This window comes from Salmo salar, chromosome 04 (assembly GCF_965601325.2).
Source record: "Salmo salar chromosome 04, fSalSal1, whole genome shotgun sequence".
Classification (NCBI taxonomy): Eukaryota; Metazoa; Chordata; class Actinopteri; order Salmoniformes; family Salmonidae; genus Salmo; species Salmo salar.
In genome coordinates this window covers 89,393,242-89,412,803 of record NC_138294.1, presented here as the reverse complement: position 1 = coordinate 89,412,803, position 19,562 = coordinate 89,393,242, and the positions used below count along the sequence as shown (strand labels likewise).

General features: G+C 42.0%; 1 pseudogene; it reads right to left on the bottom strand.

Annotated features, from left to right (window-relative positions):
- Positions 1–5,311: 5,311 nt before the first annotated feature.
- On the bottom strand, positions 5,312–17,198 carry LOC106603987 (verrucotoxin subunit beta-like; annotated as a pseudogene).
- Between the last annotated feature and the right edge of the window lie 2,364 nt (positions 17,199–19,562).

The window sequence follows — 19,562 nt, the reverse complement described above, 5'->3', positions numbered from 1 at the left end:
TCCTGACTTGAATGGGAACAGCCATCTATGGATTGTACACTGAATTAAAATATACAGTCTTGGTCCCATGTTTTATGAGCTGAAATAAAATATCACATCAATTCTCCATATGCACAAAAAGCTAATTTCCTTACATCCCTGTTAGTGAGCATTTCTCCTTTGCCAAGATAATCCATCCACCTGACAGGTGTGTCATATCAAGAAGCTGTTTAAACAGCATGACGATTACAGAGGTGCACCTTGTGCTGGGGACAATAAAAAGGCCAATCTAAAATGTGCAATTTTGTCACAACACAAACCACAAATGTCTCCAGTTGAAGGAGCGTGCAATTGGCATGCAGCTGATGAAACTGAGGCTGTGCACAAACAAAGAATTTCTGCACTTTCACTTTCAGAAACCGTCTCAGGGAAGCTCATCAGCGTGCTCGTCATCCTCACCAGGGTCTTAACCTGACTGCTGTTCGGCGTTGTAACGACTTCAGTGGGAAAATGTTCACCTTCAATGGCCACTGGCACGCTAGAGAAGTATGCTCTTCACAGATTAATCCCAGTTTCAAATGTACCGGGCAGATGGCAAACAGCGAGAATGGCGTAGTGTGGGCGAGTGGTTTGCTGATGTTGACATTGTGAACGGAGCGCCCCATGGTGCTGGTGGGTTTATGGTATGGGCAGGCATAAACTACGGACAACGAACACAATCACATTTTATTGATGGCAATTTGAATGCACAGAGATAGCGTGACGAAATCCTGAGGCCCATTGTCGTGTCATTCATCCGACGCCATCACCTCATGTTTAAGCATGATAATGCACAGCCACAAGGATCTGTACACAATTCCTGGAAGCCGAAAATGTTCCAGTTCTTCCATAGCCTGCATACTCACCAGACATGTCAGACATTGAGCATGTTTGGTATGCTCTGGATCGACGTGTTCCAGTTCCCGTGTCACATCCTGATCTGTTTCACATGTCTTTGTGATTGTCTCCATCCCCCTCCAGGTGTCACCCATCTTCCCCATTTTTTAAATTGTACCTTTATTTTACTAGGCAAGTCAGTTAAAGAACAAATTCCTATTTTCAATGACGGCCTAGGAACAGTGGGTTAACTGGGCATATGACAGCTTTTCCCTACTCAGCTCGGGGATTCGATCTTGCAACCTTTCGGTTACTCGTCCAACGCTCTAACCACTAGGCTACCCGTTAACCCCTGTTTATTTATACCTGTGTTCTCTGTTTGTCTGTTGCCAGTTCATCTTGTTTGTCAAGTCAACCAGCATCTTTTTGTCTCGGCTACTGATTTTCCCAGTCTCTTTTTCTCACCCTCCTTTCTCGCCCTCTTGACCCTTGCCTGTCCTGACTCTGACCCCACCTGCCTGACCACTCTGCGTGCTCCTGAGCCTGCCTGCAGTCCAGTATCGTTGCCCCACCTCTGATTTACTGACACCTGCCTGCCTTGACCTGTCTATTGCCTGCTCCTGTTGGATTATTAAGCCATTGTTTATTCAACGTGGTCTGCATCTGTGTCTTACCTTGATACAGTATCTGATATCGCGCCAAAATCCAGCAACTTCGCACAGCCTTTGAAAAGGAGTGGAACCATGCTCCACATGCCACAGTCAACAGCCTGATCCACTCTATGGGTAGGAGATGTGTCGCGCTGCATGAGGCAGCGCAAAACTGGTTCTGATCCGTAACCCTTTTATCTTTCTTTATTTAAAGGTGCATATCTGTATTCCCAGTCATGTGAAATCCATAGATTATAGCCTAATATATTTATTTCAGTTGACTGATTTCCTTATATGAACTGTAACTCAGTAAAGTCTGAAATTGTTGCATGTTGCGTTTATATTTTTGTTCAGTATATTTCTATGGCTGGATGTAACTGTCTGTTTGCCTTTTGCAGATTTCAAAATACAATCCTGGGAAAAATGTAGTTTGGAAAGCAAATGCCTACTGCTGAAAAGAGATGACTAATCTGTATATAGATAAAATATTTTAAAAAATCTCAACTCCCAATTTCTAGCTAACAGCAGGACTGTTATTCAAAGTCACTCATCTTGAGATGGGTTATTGCCACAGCAAGCACAATGGCCATCACCGTGGGTAGCCTATGGCTTCATCTCCATCATTATGTGAGTCAGTGTGCATTATTTTTTTTTTAAAAAGCCCCGGGGTCTATGATTTCTAAATCCGGCCCTATTTTCACGGCTTGAACTAGAACCTAGAACCCTGCTGTATCAAGTTCAATGTCTCATTTAACTGATAAATTCTTAATATATGACATAACAAACACAGCCATAAATGCAAGGTAAGAAATGTAGTGTTTTATGTCACATGATTTTGGCCAAATTTGTCAAGACACCAACCATGAGAAAGGGTTAAACTGAGTTTGTTAAATTAACTTGTGAATTTTATTGAATGTTCCTTATATCAATTACATATCAACAGCTGTATCTGTCAGTTGTCTACCGCAGGAAATCCTCACTGGTACTCTAGCTTATAGGAAGACCCGTAGGCGATGTCAGAGGTGTTACTGTGTTGTAGCTGTCAAATCAACAAGCGTTTCCCAGCGTTATACCTATCGCTATCGCGGACATTGCCATTCGATACACTGAGTCTCATTATTAGAAATCTCATGCATCCGTTTGACAAGGTTGAACATAGTAATGTGTGTTGTAATATACAGTACACATCCATTAGGATGAGATCAATCCTTATTGTTTCATTTAATCATTTTCAATGTGTCATTATTTCTATATAGCCTACACTTTCTCCTTCTGAACTTCTAACACCGGTAGGATGGGTGTGGTTTTGTGACAATGACCACAAGAACAGCCACTCAGAGATTTGATGCAGTTACACCTCTGACATTGCCTGAACAAAAACAATGATTTTCTATAGAGTTCTGATTTAATCTAGGCCCTAATTTTTGTTAAATTACCTTGGGGTGGACAGATTAACATAAGGCTTTAGACAAGGCTAAGAGTTTTAATACAAATCCAGTGAACCCCACATCTCAGTTGGCTTTACTCTACTCAGTAAACGCAAACGTATAGGCTCCAATTGTACATGTAATTCTATGATTATGCCCATAAAAATGTTTGGTGCACGCGGGCACATATAGGAAGTCCCTTAACAGGCAGAAGGGAATTTCACTTTAACCCCTGCATCGGAGAGTTACAATGTTGCTATCACTATGCAGCCAACTACCTGTAGTAGGAAACCGAGTTTCTTATTAATAATATGCCACCTGTTATCATACATGGCACGACTACATAATTGTTACAATTACAATAACACTTATATAAGATATTTATTTATTATTTATTTATTTTTGTAATTCTCCACACAGGCTTCTGGTAGTTGTCGTCTCTTAGACATGGTAGCAAATTGTTTCAAATCTCTATAGATTACTTTTAGCTAAAATTAAATCCACTAGTAGTAGCTAGCTAAGGTTAACAGGCTAGGTTAGGCTACTGCCTTAATCGCTAATCGTCTTTGTCACTCACAAAATACAAAACCAAGCAATAATTGAATTGGCAGATTAATTTTTATTATTGTTTCACAATTGGATATTCCCACATAAAACACACACACGTCAACATAGCTACCAAGGATAGTGGGAATGCACTTCGGGAGAAGCGGGAATGGGGTGGGGCGGGAACTGCAGCAACGCTATGAGCTGGTGGCTGGGGTGCCGCTGGCGGTGTAGTAGCCGATCAGGGGCGCTGGAGGGCAGCAGCCAATTGTCAAAATGCCACCCCAAAATCAAGTGCCGCCTAATCTTGCCTAATGGGAGGGCCGGCCCTGCACCTCTGACATTGCCTAAACAAAACCAATGATTTGCTATGCAGTTCTGATTTAATCTAGATCTAAATTAGGCCCTAATTTTTGTTCAGTTACTTTGAGGTGGACAAATTAACATACGGCTTTACACAAGACTAAGAGTTTTATTTACAAATCCAATTAACCCCACATCTCAGTTGGATCTTCCCAACAAACGCAAATGTTCCTACAATATCGGGAAGCTTAATGTTCAAATGGAGACCCAATTTTGTTTCCAGATAATGTTAGCAGGACAACATCCCTGACTTATGTTGGAACCTCCTGCGGTCTATCCTTTTTATCCTTCATGAATTTTCGCTCATTTGGGAGTAAATCTTCTTCTTTTGCAATCTTATCCAGAATCTCAGGCTCTCCCTTCATTTTCTTCAACTCTACGATCCGATCCTCAAAGCCTGGCTTGCGTTCGTCCTCCTCTGTGCGAATGAGTATCTCAATGTACTCCATAGTGGAGAGAGAGCTTGGCTTCAGGGCAACATCATTAAGTCTCTTGAGACAGTCAGAAGACTGCTTGATCAAATTCCTCAATCATATGAAACTCATCCTCAAGCTTATCCAGCATCTCCTTGGTTTCCATAGACTTGCCACACGCCTTCATGGAGTTGTCCTTCAGTTCTTGAATAGTCCTTTTCTCAGTCTTTGTTTCATACGTCAACAAGACTTTTTCCCTTGTCGTGGTCAGTGGAAGAGCATTTTCCTGGACATACGGTACAGTTGCCATCATCATCCATCACGGCACAACTTTTGATTTCATCCTCATTTGGGAAGAAACAGCAGGTGTGACATGTGAAATTGCATATCTTGCAGTTTGTTGCAAAGTCTTGGGATAATTTGCTTCTCTTCACCGACAGCACATTTACCTCAGTCTCAAAATGGTGGTTCTGTTTCATGTTCTCATCCTCGTTCTCCAGACACTGTTTGAAGCTTTTGATCTCACTTAGCTTTGACAGACCTGCTGTGATCTGAGGGGTCAGGCGTGTCATGGTCTTCTCCAGAAGCTCACGTTCTTCCAGCACTTTCTTTGTCAGGGTCAGATCTTTACTCTCAATGCTTTCCAGTGCTTGGAAAAATTTCTTCATCTCCTTGAAAGTTGACCTCCATTGCTCTGGACACTGGGCCTTATGATCATCATCAGTATCATCCTCTTCAGAGCTGCTCTCCGTCTCCTTTATGAACATAATTGAACTGTTGAATTTGAAATGGGTTGGTAGCCCCTTCTTGTTTTTCTTACAGGGCAGATTTGCAGCTTTGATGGCTTCTAGCACCGGTATGTGCTTCCCATCAACAAATGTCACAAGCATCAGGATGTTTTCAGCAACATCCTTTCCAAAGATGGACAGGATGGAATCAAAGATGCATCTCTGGGAAGGACTGAGACGAACAAGTGATGCCTGTACTACAAAGCAGACTGCATCAATGTGATCAATCCCTAAAGGATTACGCAAGAAATCCTTCAACATCTGGGTGAGCAATTTATCTTGAGCCATTCCTCTGGTGTCTCCGAACCCTGATGTGTCAATGATAGTCAGAGAATAAGGAATCTGAAAGCCTGGCTGGTTGTAGAGCTCGTATGATGTCACAACCACAGTCTGGCTCTCAGCCTGTGACTTGTTGGTCACTTCATGGATGAGCTTAAAGCGGTAACAGTCTTCCCACTTTACCCCAAGAATGTAGTTTATCATGGCATTGATCAGGGATGTTTTTCCTGCACCTGTGGCCCCCGGAAGCAATATCACCTTGTTATTCCCTTGCTCAACTTTCCTCCCAAATGTGTACTGGTCAAAACTTTCCTTTACAACCAACTTCTTTTCCAGATTCAGCCAGTGGATTGAGGGGTTGCTGGTTTCCACCTTCTGGGATTTTTTGAGGAATTCCTCACTTTTTGCTGCTGTTGATTTGCTCGTCTTCGGTTGGGGATCAGAGACTCTAAGGGTAGTCAGCACAGTCTCAGGACTGGGTAGACTATTCCCTGCTTTGCCACAGTTAGCAGAGACTCTGATGCTGTATGCAGTGTCAGCCTCAAGTCCTTCCAGTCTACTCTCTCTAGTGGTGCTTTTGATGGCGTGCTACATCTGATTGTCTATAGCCTTTACACTCTTTCTGTATTCAACCACATAACCAATGACTTCAACATCATCTCCCGCTATGGTAGGAATGTCGCAGTTCACTCTGATACTTCCTGACTCTATCCTCCTCTCTGTGGGTGGTCCAGGGGGGCTACATGGGCGGGTCCTGAAGTATTCTGTCCAGTCACTGGAGAGGCTCACACCAGGTCTACACACTGCCTTGCAGCTAAAGCGATACTTTTTGTAGGGGTCCAAACGACTGATGGTGACCTGGTTAGTTGTAGCATCCGATTTCACCTCTGTCCACTCAGAGTCAGCCTGCTCAGCCTGGTACACAACCTGGTACGACTCCACAGAGGTAACACCAAGGTTGGGAGGTTTGACTTGCAAGTGGACACAGTCATGCTCCAGACTCTTGATGGTGGGAACACCTGGCTTTGATGGCAGCTCAAACTGTGGACTCAAAAGTGTCCCTCTTTCATAGACATGGATGGAGGACGCAGTGAGGCGTTTGTTTGGAATTGACGCAGTGCGGAATGCAAGATTTTCTATGCCTTTGTTTGACTCTTTGAAGCCTAGGAACAGATTTATGGTTTGCCTAGTTAGGGTCGTTACCTCCCCCGAGCGAAACCACTTTTCTACTGCAGTCTTCCCGGCTGCTTTGGAGTAGTAAGGTATCAGTGAAAAATCACTTTTCGATTCTTCCAGCAAGTAGTTCTCCAAGACTACCACATACTCTTCTTTCACCTTCAAATACGATAATGCAAAACACACTACATAATCATTCGGTTTATCAAGCACTAATCCATCCAATTCACTGCTTCAGTACACAACTTGTACCTCTTTCATTATGTCAAGGTAAGAGCTGACAACATTCATCTCTCTCTCTCTGTCATCCAGGTACGTGATCATAAGGTCATTCTGGAATGGAGAACGTTCTTTGCTGTTGATAATTTTTATCAGCTCTTCCTCCTCCATTCCTCCTCCTCTTATGTTGGGAAGAACCTTGCAGAAACCTTTCTGGAACACCAGCTTGTACTCTAAGCACAAGTCCCTGAACTTGTTGAGCTTGGCTTTGATTTCAGGGAACTTGATAGCCATGTCTTCCTTCATCATGTCCTGGCATTGTACATCAGTATTGTCCAGTCCGTCCATGATTCGCTGTGCGCGACGCACCAGGCTAACACTGATCTGCCTGACTAGCTGGGTAGCTGCAGAGTCCAGGTTCTTGAGAGGATAGAGCCAGACGGTCATGGGCACAGCATGTTCTCAGTTCTCCCCTAGTCGACTTGGCAGGCCAGCATACACCTTCATGGCATCTTCAAATGTGACAGTGTTGTTTTCTAGTGCAAAATCACCATGGAAAGTGCAGTTGAATTTATTGGCCTTTTTCTTCTCTTCCTCACTCATCTTCAAATTTCCCTGCCCTTCTATTGACATTTGAGGGATCTTTTTTATTGTGGCCTGCAGGGTTCCCTGGATGTCCTGGTGGTTTTCTCCTGAGGAAACCTCTTGGTCAAAAACGAAGAAGGCCTGCGCTCCATAGAGCAGGCCAGTCACCACATGGGTTGCAGAGCCCTCTTGGAAGACAGAGTATTTCACATTTCCTGTCCCCAGGTGGTCCATGGTCAACTGCTCGAAGCGAGTGGTGGCACGGTACTGCAGAGAAACCCTAGACTGATGCTTTGAGGTCTTTTTGACATGTAGGAATTCAGCAGAACCCTTCACATTGACTAAGCCACCAAGGAAACTGGCCTCAAGAGATGCAGACACATTCAAAGCTTCTGACTTGGCTTCACTTGAGTCTGAAGCAATGATTTTGAAGTCAGTGTTTGGTTGTGGACGGACATTGATGCGTTTCTGCAGCATCTCAGAATCCCAGAGAGTGATACCTGCAGTTTAAAGAGAATGACCAAAGAACGTTATTGTGAAAATTATACTCCAACGTGTACATGTGTAAATATTTCTATATATTATCATGGTTTAATTCAAATAACTAATTAAAAGGTACATTTTTTACCTCAAAGTAAATATACTGCTCAAAAAAATAAAGGGAACACTAAAATAACACATCCTAGATCTGAATGAATGAAATAATCTTATGAAATACTTTTTTCTTTACATAGTTAAATGTGCTGACAACAAAATCGCACAAAAATAATCAATGGAAATCCAATTTATCAACGATAAAGAGCACAGGGCGCCAGTGGCGAATTTGCCAATCTTGGTGTTCTCTGGCAAATGCCAAACGTCCTGCACGGTGTTGGGCTGTAAGCACAACCCCCAACTGTGGACGTCGGGCCCTCATACCACCCTCATGGAGTCTGTTTCTGACCGTTTGAGCAGACACATGCACATTTGTGGCCTGCTGGAGGTCATTTTGCAGGGCTCTGGCAGTGCTCCTCCTGCTCCTCCTTGCACAAAGGCGGAGGTAGCGGTCCTGCTGCTGGGTTGTTGCCCTCCTACGGCCTCCTCCACGTCTCCTGATGTACTGGCCTGTCTCCTGGTAGCGCCTCCATGCTCTGGACACTACACTGACAGACACAGCAAACCTTCTTGCCACAGCTCGCATTGATGTGCCATCCTGGATGAGCTGCACTACCTGAGCCACTTGTGTGGGTTGTAGACTCCGTCTCATGCTACCACTAGTGTGAAAGCACCGCCAGCATTCAAAAGTGACCAAAACATCAACCAGGAAGCATAGGAACTGAGAAGTGGTCTGTGGTCCCCACCTGCAGAACCACTCCTTTATTGGGGGTGTCTTGCCAATTGCCTATCATTTCCACCTGTTGTCTATTCCATTTGCACAACAGCATGTGAAATTTATTGTCAATCAGTGTTGCTTCCTAAGTGGACAGTTTGATTTCACAGAAGTGTGATTGACTTGGAGTTACATTGTGTTGTTTAAGTGTTCCCTTTATTTTTTTGAGCAGTGTATTATAGGTGTCAACCCATAGTTAGAAAACCTACACCCTCAGAAGTAAAGAGTGCTCTATAGGCCCATTTGAACCAGTCTGGAAATGGGTTCTATCTGAAGCTTCTTTCAGGTCAAATAGAACCTGGGTTCCAAATAAAGGTTGCTATTTGGAACCAGAAAGATTCGAGATAGAACTCTATCTAGAATGTTCCCCTACAGGGACAAATAGTGCCACATTACACTCTCAGAAGGAAAAAAAAGGGTAATCTTTGCCATTGACAGCATTACTACAATATGAACACTTCAAAAACAACCTGCATGACATCACTCTTTTGTCCCAAGTGTGTCCTCTAGCTTTTCTTACTCTGTGGTAACCATAGAGATGCACCAGAAAGCTAATCTCTCTCTGCAATGGCCGATTCTGTGACAGCATCATAGAGGACTTTATTGCCCAAAAGCCTGTTTTAGCATGGGCAGCTCCATTCAGGACTTTCACCATTTGAAGTAGTCAACTGGGAGATACTTCCTTTGGGTTAAGGAAGGATTACATAATTCAATCTGGGTCCTCTGGAGGGATCAGACAGAATATAATCGCTTGCCAACTGGTGAGGTTAGCATAGCGCTAACTTATGCCATGGTATCTGATGGGACCAGCTACAATTTAGCATTCTGTCACGTGCGAGTAAATCAACAATTTTAATTAGCTGAGACTCATTTGGAGCTGGAGAAACTGTTTAAATGTAAATGGTTGCTTATGTTCACAATTATGTCCCCAATGTCTTCAACTTCTGAGTGTATTAGCAGTTTGTAAATAAACTGAAAAGGTGCATATCACCACCTACTGTGTGGAGTGTGTATAGTCTGAACAGGTATAAAGCCAAGATTGGTGATTTACTGACATCTGCAGTTATGGAATGTCTGGTGAGGAGTGCAATTCATTGGCTGACCCCTCCTGCTGATTATTGCTTAATCCATAGAAACTACTTTAAAATGGTGAAAGCCCTCAATGGTGTTCCCTGTGCTAGAACAGTGTGCCCTCTCTCCAACTCAGTGGTGGAAACACTGTCAATGAATTTAAGATGATGCACATTGATTACCTCCAAACCAAAGAGGAATTGTTTCCTGTACCTGGAATGAGGACATCTCTACGACAGTCATACAGCATCCCCAGCTGGAAGGGTCGGCCCAGAGCAGCTAGCTCGATGGTCTCCGAGTCGCACATGACTCAGTGTTCTGAAAACATATCAGAACTGGGGTTACTTCAGCAGCCACAGTATTAGAAAATTGCAACAAAGTTTGGCCGTCGACATAAAATCATGTTTTTTTTTTGCTCATTTCCCAGGCAATGCAGCGTGTGTAAAATATCACTGATACAGTATGTTATGCAAACATTTGAGTCACTCACATCTTTGTTCTCCAGTCTTGTTGTTCTTTCTGAAGAGGAAGAGGACTCTGGAGCCCTAACGATTGGTGCTCTTATTTCTTTGGAAAAAACGAACTGCAGAAACAAAACAAAGACGCACTGTATGTTGATGTCTTTCTGGTGGACATAATACAGTCTTAAACAATCCACCTTAACAGTTGACTTAAGTAATAGAGGAGACATATTACAATTGTGAAAACACCTAAAAGTTTCTCTACACTCTGGATTCATTCTTCATCAAAATGGCAGCCACACCTCTTGTTTTGGCATACAACTTAGCTTTTAGATGAGGCTGGTAAACCCTCTCAAATTCATAGACAGCACTCTAGAAGGAGTGACAGTCCATAATATTCACAGGATAGTTTGAAATGTATTTGGAAACCATGGTTTACGTTCTTGTTTGTAAACAATGGAGAAATAAAACCTTACGTCATAGTCTAAATAGAAGATTACATAATTTATATAACTACAAGCCACGCTAACATCATGAGGTGTTTAGGATTTGAAGACATTGGAGGCTTAGCCCAAAGCTAGCAGGGGGGTCCGTATGCATTCTCCCCTGGCAAAAATAAGGAATTTCAACAGCTGAATTTGGTTCATTTTGATCAAATCACATACACTCTCATTAACATCTGCTAACCATGTGTAACGAAGTGCTTGTGCTTTTAGTTCCAACAATGCAGTAATATCTAACAAGTAATCTATCAAATTCACATCACTACTTTATTCACACACGTAAAGGGATGAATAACAATATGTACATATAAATATATGGATGAGTGATGGCTGTGTGGCATAGGCAAGATGCAGTAGATGGTGTAGAAACAGTATATATACACATGTGAGATGAGTAATGTAGGATATGTAGACATTAAAGTGGCGTTATTTAAAGTGACAAGTGATACCTTTACCTTTAAGTTAATTTATTAAAGTGGCCAGAGATTTGAGTCTGTATGTTGGCAGCAACCTCTATGTTAGTGATGGCTGTTTAACCTCTTACATCTAGATGTGCCGCTAGCGGAACGCCTAGCCAATATCCAATGATAGGGCGTGACGCGAATTACAAACTCCTCAAAAATCCCAAAACTTCAATTTTTCAAACATATGACTATTTTACACCATTTTAAAGACAAGACTCTCCTTTATCTAACCACATTGTCCGATTTCAAAAAGGCTTTACAACGAAAGCAAAACATTAGATTATGTCAGGAGAGTACCCAGCCAGAAATAATTAGATACCCATTTTTCAAGCTAGCTTAAAACCTCGTCGGGCTCGGGACATCCAGCGAAAAATCCTATCACCATTAGCATAACAACATTTAAGATTTTTTTTTTTTCAAATATAGGACTATGTTATATCGTTTTATAGATACCCCTCTCCTGAATCGAACCACGTTGTCCGATTTCAAAAAGGCTTTACAGCAAAAGCAAAACATTACATTATGTTAGAGGAGTATATCGTAAAAGTAGCCACATAGCCATTTTCCGACCAACCACATGCATCACAAATAACCAAAAAAACAGCTAAATGCAGCACTAACCTTTGACAATCTTCATCAGATGACACTCCTAGGACATCATGTTACACAATACATGAATTCTTTTGTGCGATAAAGTTCATATTTATATATAAAAACAGCATTTTACGTCGGCGCGTGACGTTGACTAACTATTTTCCCTCAAATACATCCGGTGAAACAGCGCTACAATTTACTAAATTACTATTCGAAAACATTTTTTAAATGTAATATTGTCATTCTAAGATTTATAGATGAATATCTCTTGAAAGCACCTGTAATGCCAGATTTAAAAATAACTTTACTGGGTAATCACACTTTGCGATAAAAGGGGATGCGATACTCAGAAAAATAGGCTACCGTTACAGGTCAGCGCCATCTTGGAACAATCGCATATCAAATCTACTCTTGTATACTATTGTCAATAATCCCTTACCTTTGATTATCTTCATCAGAAAGCACTTCCAGGATTCCCAGGTCCACAACAAATGTATTTTGGTTCGAAAAAGTTAATCCTTTACGTCCCAATAGCTTGTTCTTGTTAGCGCGTTCTGAAGGCTGCTCCAAAACTTCCGTCGGCCGCGGGACTCCTCTTTCAATAAAATGCTTTTTTTTTTTTTATTTAGGTTCGTTCAAACATGTCAAACGTTGTATAACAGATCTTTAGGGCCTTTTTCAACCAGAGCTCCAATAAGATTCAACGGGGACGATTGCATTGTCTTTCTAAACGTTTCGAAGGGGGAGGGTAGCCAGGGGCGCTGGCGTCATAATGGTGATGGCCCTCTCCATGTGACCACTTTCCACAGCGTCTCATTCTGTCAGTTTTCACAGTAGGAGACTCAAACCACTTTGTAAAGACTGGGGACATCTAGTGGAAGCAATAGGAAGTGCTCAATGAACCATTGCTCACGGTGTGATTTATAGGCAAAGTGATGAAGTTGAGTCCGCAATTCAGAATTCCACATCCTGTTACGATCTGTCTCGGGGTTTTGACTGCCATTTGAGATCTGTTATACTCACAGACACCATTCAAACAGTTTTAGAAACTTTAGGGTGTTTTCTATCCACAAGTATTATATATATGCATATCCTAGCTTCTGAGTTTGAGTAGGAGGCCGTTTAAAATGGGCATGAATTTTTTTCAAAAATCGCTGTAGCGCCCCCTATCCTAGGCGACCGACAAGAGGATATAATGTCACAAAAACCAAAACCACAGCTAAATGCAGCACTAACCTTTGATGATCTTCATCAGATGACACTCCTAGGACATTATGTTATACAATACATGCATGTTTTGTTCAATCAAGTTCATATTTATATCAAAAACCAGCTTTTTACATTAGCTTGTGACGTTCAGAACTAGCATACCCACCCAAAACTTCCGGTGAATTAACTAAATTACCCACGATAAACGTTCACAAAAAACATAACAATTATTTTAAGAATTATAGATACAGAACTCCTTTATGCAATCGCGGTGTCCGATTTTAAAATAGCTTTTCGGGGAAAGCACATTTTGCAATATTCTGAGTAGATAGCCCGGCCATCACAGGATAGCTATTTTGACACCCACCAAGTTTGGCACTCACCAAACTCAGATTTACTATAAGAAAAATTGGATTACCTTTGCTGTTCTTCGTCAGAATGCACTCCCAGGACTTCTACTTTACACCCAATGTTGTTTTGGTTCCAAATAATCCATAGTTATATCCAAATAGCGGCGTTTTGTTCGTGCGTTCAAGACACTATCCGAAGGGTGAAGCGCCAGCACGTATAGTGACAAAACATTTCTAAATATTCCATTACCGTACTTCGAAGCATGTCAAACGCTGTTTAAAATCTATTTTTATGCGATTTTTCTCGTAAAATAGCGATAATATTCCGATCGGGAGACGTTGTTTTCGTTCAAAGACTGAAAGAAGAAAATGGTCTCTTCACATGCACGCGCGCACCCGTGTCATTGTTCTCACATCGACCACTTTCCAAAACCCCTACTGTTTTTCGCCCAGGGACTGCAGAGTCATCATTCCCCGTTCTGGCGCCTTATGGGAGCCTTAGAAAATGTCACATTACAGCAGAGATCCTCTGTTTTCGATAAAGAGGCTATAGAAGGCCAAGAAATGGTCAGAGAGGGCACTTCCTGTATAGAATCTTCTCAGATTTTGGCCTGCCATATGAGTTCTGTTATACACAGACACCATTCAAACAGTTTTAGAAACTTTAGGGTGTTTTCTATCCAAATCAAACAATTATATTATATGCATATTCTAGTTTCTGGGCAGGAGGAATAACCAGTTTAAACGGGTATGTTTTTTATCCGGCCGTGAAAATATTGCCCCCTATCCTAAACAGGTTAACCTGTTTGGGCTAGGGGGCAGTATTGAGAATTTTGGAAAAAATATGTGCCCATTTTTAAATGCCTCCTACACCAACTCAGAAGCTAGAATATGCATATTATTGTTCAGGTTTGGATAGAAAACACCCTAAAGTTTCTAAAACTGTTTGAATGGTGTCTGTGAGTATAACATAACTCCTATGGCAGGCAAAAACCTGACAAGGTTTCATGCAGGAAGTGGCCTGTCTGACAAGGAGTCGTGCGTCTTGCATCTGTTTATTGAAAAGTAAGGATCTTAGCTGTAACGTGACAATTCCCAGGGCTCCAATAGGCTCTCAGGACGCGGGAAAATCATGAAGGTTGACGAGGCAGCCTCAGGCTGAAACAGATTATCATCTTATTCAAGTGTCCCATTAGGTGACAATGGAGTGAGGCGCGTGCGCGATTAGCCCCCGTGGAGTATTTTAATTCGGCTGTTTAGTTTATTGCAGATTCCCGGTCGGAATATTATCGCTTTTCTACGAGATAAATGGCATAAAAATTGGTTTTAAACAGCGGTTGACATGCTTCGAAGTACGGTAATGGAATATTTAGACATTTTTTGTCACGCCATGCGCTATGCTCGTGACCGTGGATTACCATTCTGATAGTGTCTAGAACTCACGAACAAAACGTTGCTGTTTGGATATAATGATGGATTATTTGGGACCAAACCTACATTTGTTATTGAAGAAGAAGTCCTGGGACTGCATTCTGACGAAGAACAAGAAAGGTAAGAACATTTTTCTTATAGGAAATGTGATTTTGGTGAAGGCTGAACTGCGTGGGTGTCTAAATAACTAGCCCTGTGATGCCGGGCTATGTACTTAGAATATTGCAAAATGTGCTTCATCCGAAAAGCTATTTTAAAATCGGACATATCGAGTGCATAGAGGAGTAATGTATCTATAATTCTTAAAATAATTGTTATGCTTTTTGTGAACGTTTATCGTGAGTAATTTAGCAAACTGTTAGTAAATTCCCCGGAAGTTTGCGGGGGGTATGCTAGTTCTGAACGTCACATGCTAATGTAAAAAGCTGGTTTTTGATATAAATATGAACTTGATTGAACAAAACATGCATGTATTGTATAACATAATGTCCTAGGAGTGTCATCTGATGAAGATCATCAAAGGTGAGTGCTGCATTTAGCTGTCTTCTGGGTTTTGGTGACATTATATGCTGGCTTGAAAAATGGGTGTCTGATTATTTATGGCTTGGTACTCTGCTGACATAATCGAATGTTTTGCTTTCGTTGTAAAGCCTTTTTGAAATCGGACAGTGTGGTTAGATTAACGAGAGTCTTGTCTTTAAATAGCTGTAAAATAGTCATATGTTTGAGAAATTGAAGTAATAGGATTTTTAAGGTTTTGAAAATCGCGCCACAGGCTGCAAGTGGCTGTTACGTAGGTGGGACGAATTCGTCCCGCCTAGCCCAGAGAGGTTTTTAACAGTCTGATGGCCTTGAGATACACGGCTGTGACTATAATCGAAAATAATTATCTTGGAAGATAATGCAGTTGGCATTTGATTGTAAGGAATTCTAGGTCAGGTGAACAAAAGGACTTGAGTTCCTGTATGTTGTTATGATTACACCATGAGTCGTTAATTATCAGGCATACACCCCGCCCTTCTTACCAGAGAGATGTTTGTTTCTGTCGGCGCGATGCATGAAGAAACTGGCTGGCTGTACCGACTCTGACAACATATCCCGAGTGAGCCATGTTTCCGTGAAACAGAGTATGTTACAATCTCTGATGTCTCTCTGGAAGCAACATTGAGCGATTACATGTTTCAGTTAACTTGCACCTTCCCACAGCCAGTACTGCCAGTACTCAATTACAGTAGCTACTGTGGGTCTAGTCTGGAAAACCATATTTTTCCTTTCGTTTATTAAGCAAATGTCTTACTTTTTAAAACTCTGCATTGTTGGTTAAAAGCTTGTAAGTAAGCATTGCACGGTAAGGTTGTATTGCACCTGTTGTGTTCAGCGCATCTGACAAATACAATTTGATATGATTACATTTTTGATCTACAGTGTATTGCCAAAAAACCTTCAAACAGACTGACTTGTTCAATGAGCCAAACTGATTAAAGAATCCCACAGTATCCAAACACCCCCCCCCCCCCCCACACACACACACAGTGCAGTAATTAGAATACATACAGCAGCTTTAAGTGATAGTCTACTGTGTGTTCACCCCTCTGCCTATCGCCATCACTTTCTCTGCGTTGTCTGTTGCTGTCTCTCGTGACTCGTTCTGCCCTCTTCTGTTGCCGTCTTTTGTCCTCTCTAATCCTGTCCTGGTTGTAAGTATAAAAGTACACAATTGTTTTAATAGGAATTTCACAGGCTCTCTCACCTCCCCTGCAATTCTTTGTAAACCATGTTTTACTTTCTCGCTATCTGTATTTCATCTCATTTGTGCAAATAAATAAAACAAATTAGAATCCATAGAGCAGCTTAAAGTGATAGTCTACTGTGTGTTCAACCCACCTTTGTTCTCTCTCCACCCTCTGTCACTTTCTCTGTGTCTCGTCTGTTGCCGTCTCAGGTTCTTGTTTGTTACGGTCTCTATCCTCTTCTGTTATGGCCTGTTATGTTCTTCTGGGTTTTCCCTCCATCATTTAGTCTTCTGTTGCCATCTATCTCTGTGTCTTGTCTGCTGGGTCTCTTTAGTTCTGCCATCCAGAATGGCCAAGGGGATACTGAGGTAGCTTAACTTGTTTTGGGCCTGTGTCTAGGTCACCTAAATCCTCCTCTTCCCTACCATTTGCCCCTGGCTGCTGCTGTACTAAGTGCTACATTGGCCTGCTGTTCTCATCCATCCTCCTCGGCTCTGAAAGGTAGCAAGGAAGAGGTGCAACATGTCATCAGATAGATTTAAACGGTGACTGCCAATCCTGATTTGGCCTCGTTTCATATTTGGTTCATTAAGAACTGCTAGCGGCCATGACTGAATTCAACTGTGAGTTAGTTTCGGGGTGTGGTTTGATTTGTGTGTGTGTGTGTTCGCAGGTGTGAAGAGTTTGCCAATTAGCTTCAGGTGGCTGGTGTACCACCTAACTTTGGATAGCCTAGCTCCGGGACTAGTTAGGGACTGTCAATAAATAAATGTACCGATGGTCCCTAACTAGACCCATAGGGATATCCAAAGTCAACCCAAATTACGAATGGGATGTGTGCAGCTGGTTGACCCGAGGACAACCAGTTCCGTATAGACATGATCTGATCCGAGTGAGGGAAGAGCAGAAAAGTCCATTTGTTTGCTACTTTGTTAACCAGAGCTGATACAGCGTATGGGAGAATGGGCGGAGGAGGGGCCTTGCGGTATATGTACTGTGAGCGAGTGACACGGGAGCAAGGAGGCAGGGAGAGCGGGAAGTATTTTTCTGACATTTGTTTTGGAGAAAAGGCTGACAGGTGACCTCAGTTTGCCTGGTAACAGAGAAAGCGTCACTAGGATGTGAATTAGTGAAAAAGATGGCGGAAGCAGATGATGAAGTGGATTCTGAATCTGATGGCGGTAGAATCAAGGAGAATTGGAATATTGTCCAAAAGAATGGAAAAAGGAGCAAAGTAGAGTACAGAGAAGAGAATGTCACTTCGTATCTTGTAGGAATACCGTTTGTAAATGAGGAGCAGCTAAACGAATGACCAATCTTGAGGAATCCATTTGAGATATCCAAACTGGTGGAGAGAGTGCTGGGTAGAGTGAAGGCTGAACGGATCACTAGAGGCGGGCTTGTGTTGCTTCTCACCCGATTTTGATAAGTTTGAAGTGTTGTGTGTGTGTGTGTGTCTTTTAGGAACAGCGTACCCTATCAAGGGGGTAATATCTGGTGTATCGAGGGAAGTAGATGTTGAAGAGAGTGATTGATGCACGTCGGATGAATCGTGTGGTGATTGAAGAAAAAGTGAAGAGTTTATCTGTTCTTTTGTTTTTTTGATATGGAGTCTCTCCCTACTCAAGTGCAATTAGGGTATATTAACTATGGGATCATTGTAAAACTTTTGGTCAAGTAGCAAGTGTTTGGGAGAAGCCGAGATGTCCAAGTTGTGGAAAAGATCATATTATGTGTTATAAAAATGATGAATATGTGACATGTTGCAATTGCGGTGGGAACCATGAAGCCACATCTTCTGAATACTTTACAAGGGTGAAAGAGAATGAGGTGGCCAAAAGTCGGGGTTGTACAGAGCATTTCATAAGCAGCAGCTGTGAAGAGGGTTGAGGGTTTGAATGGTGCATCAGAAGAGTCAATTTTAGTGGATAGGCCTAGGCTGCAGAATGCTGACATTTTAAAGATTAAGAAGGTGGATTGTATGGCTTTTATAGCTGTGGTAATTAATGGCACTGCCAAGGTGGAGAGAAGTTCCAGGAAGATAGAAATCATAGTGATTGCCGCGGAGCGGTTCCCAGGGCTGAAAGATTTCTCAGCGAAGGAGTTACATGGAATATTGGCACAAGCCGTACCACCCTATCAGGTCCTCAAGCCTGAGAAGGGAGATATGGAGAATTAAAAGAAGGAAGGAAGTGGGAGTTTTGTTAGTTTTGGCAATGTACTATTTTTATTAGGGTGGATTGACTTAGTTTCACTATTACGTATGGATTTATTTACTACATTATTTTATTTAAATGTTTTGATTTTCAAACTGTCCAGTTGGTGGCAGCAGTACACCTTTTGGTGTGTAAACTGCCATAAAACGCACAGAAGAAGAAGGAGGAGGCAGGGAGAAATAGAAACCAATCATAACAAGCCGATTTGTGCTAGAATACAAACTTGTATCTTGTCATAGCAAGGGTATTTATCAGCCAATATGATTATTATGGTACCACACGGAGGCTCTATGACTGACTGTGGTACACGTGCAACTCTGGGCTATTCTCTTCGAGCAGTAGAGAACATATTAACATTTTATCCACAACTCTGTCCATCGCTGTTATAATCGACAGTGAAACCAAAATGTTTCCAATCGGGAGATTTAAACGATGGAGGATCCTCCAATTCTGGTTTATCGATCCCACCACTCGCCATCTACAGAGCTGCACCTCACAAAAGGAGAATTTTTAATCCGACAGTTAACATTCACATTTTGATTAATGTGTGCATAAATTGTAGTTGTTTTAACCGAATAACCTACAGTATTTTTTCAGCTTTACTCACGAAGCAGTGGCATACAACGCAGCGTAGGCATGGCGTTTTTATTATTTAAAAAAATGTTTTTAGTATTCATTCAGGTTCACAGTGCGGACCGAACAGTGGTCCCTGTGCCGAACGGTTTGGTAGGTATACCTGTACAGTTACAGCCCTATCCTAGTATACAGACACAACCAGGCCAACTCAACTAAAGACAAATGCAAGTGTTCACATAACAGCGCAACACAACTCCAAACACGACAGATAAGCTGCATAGCCC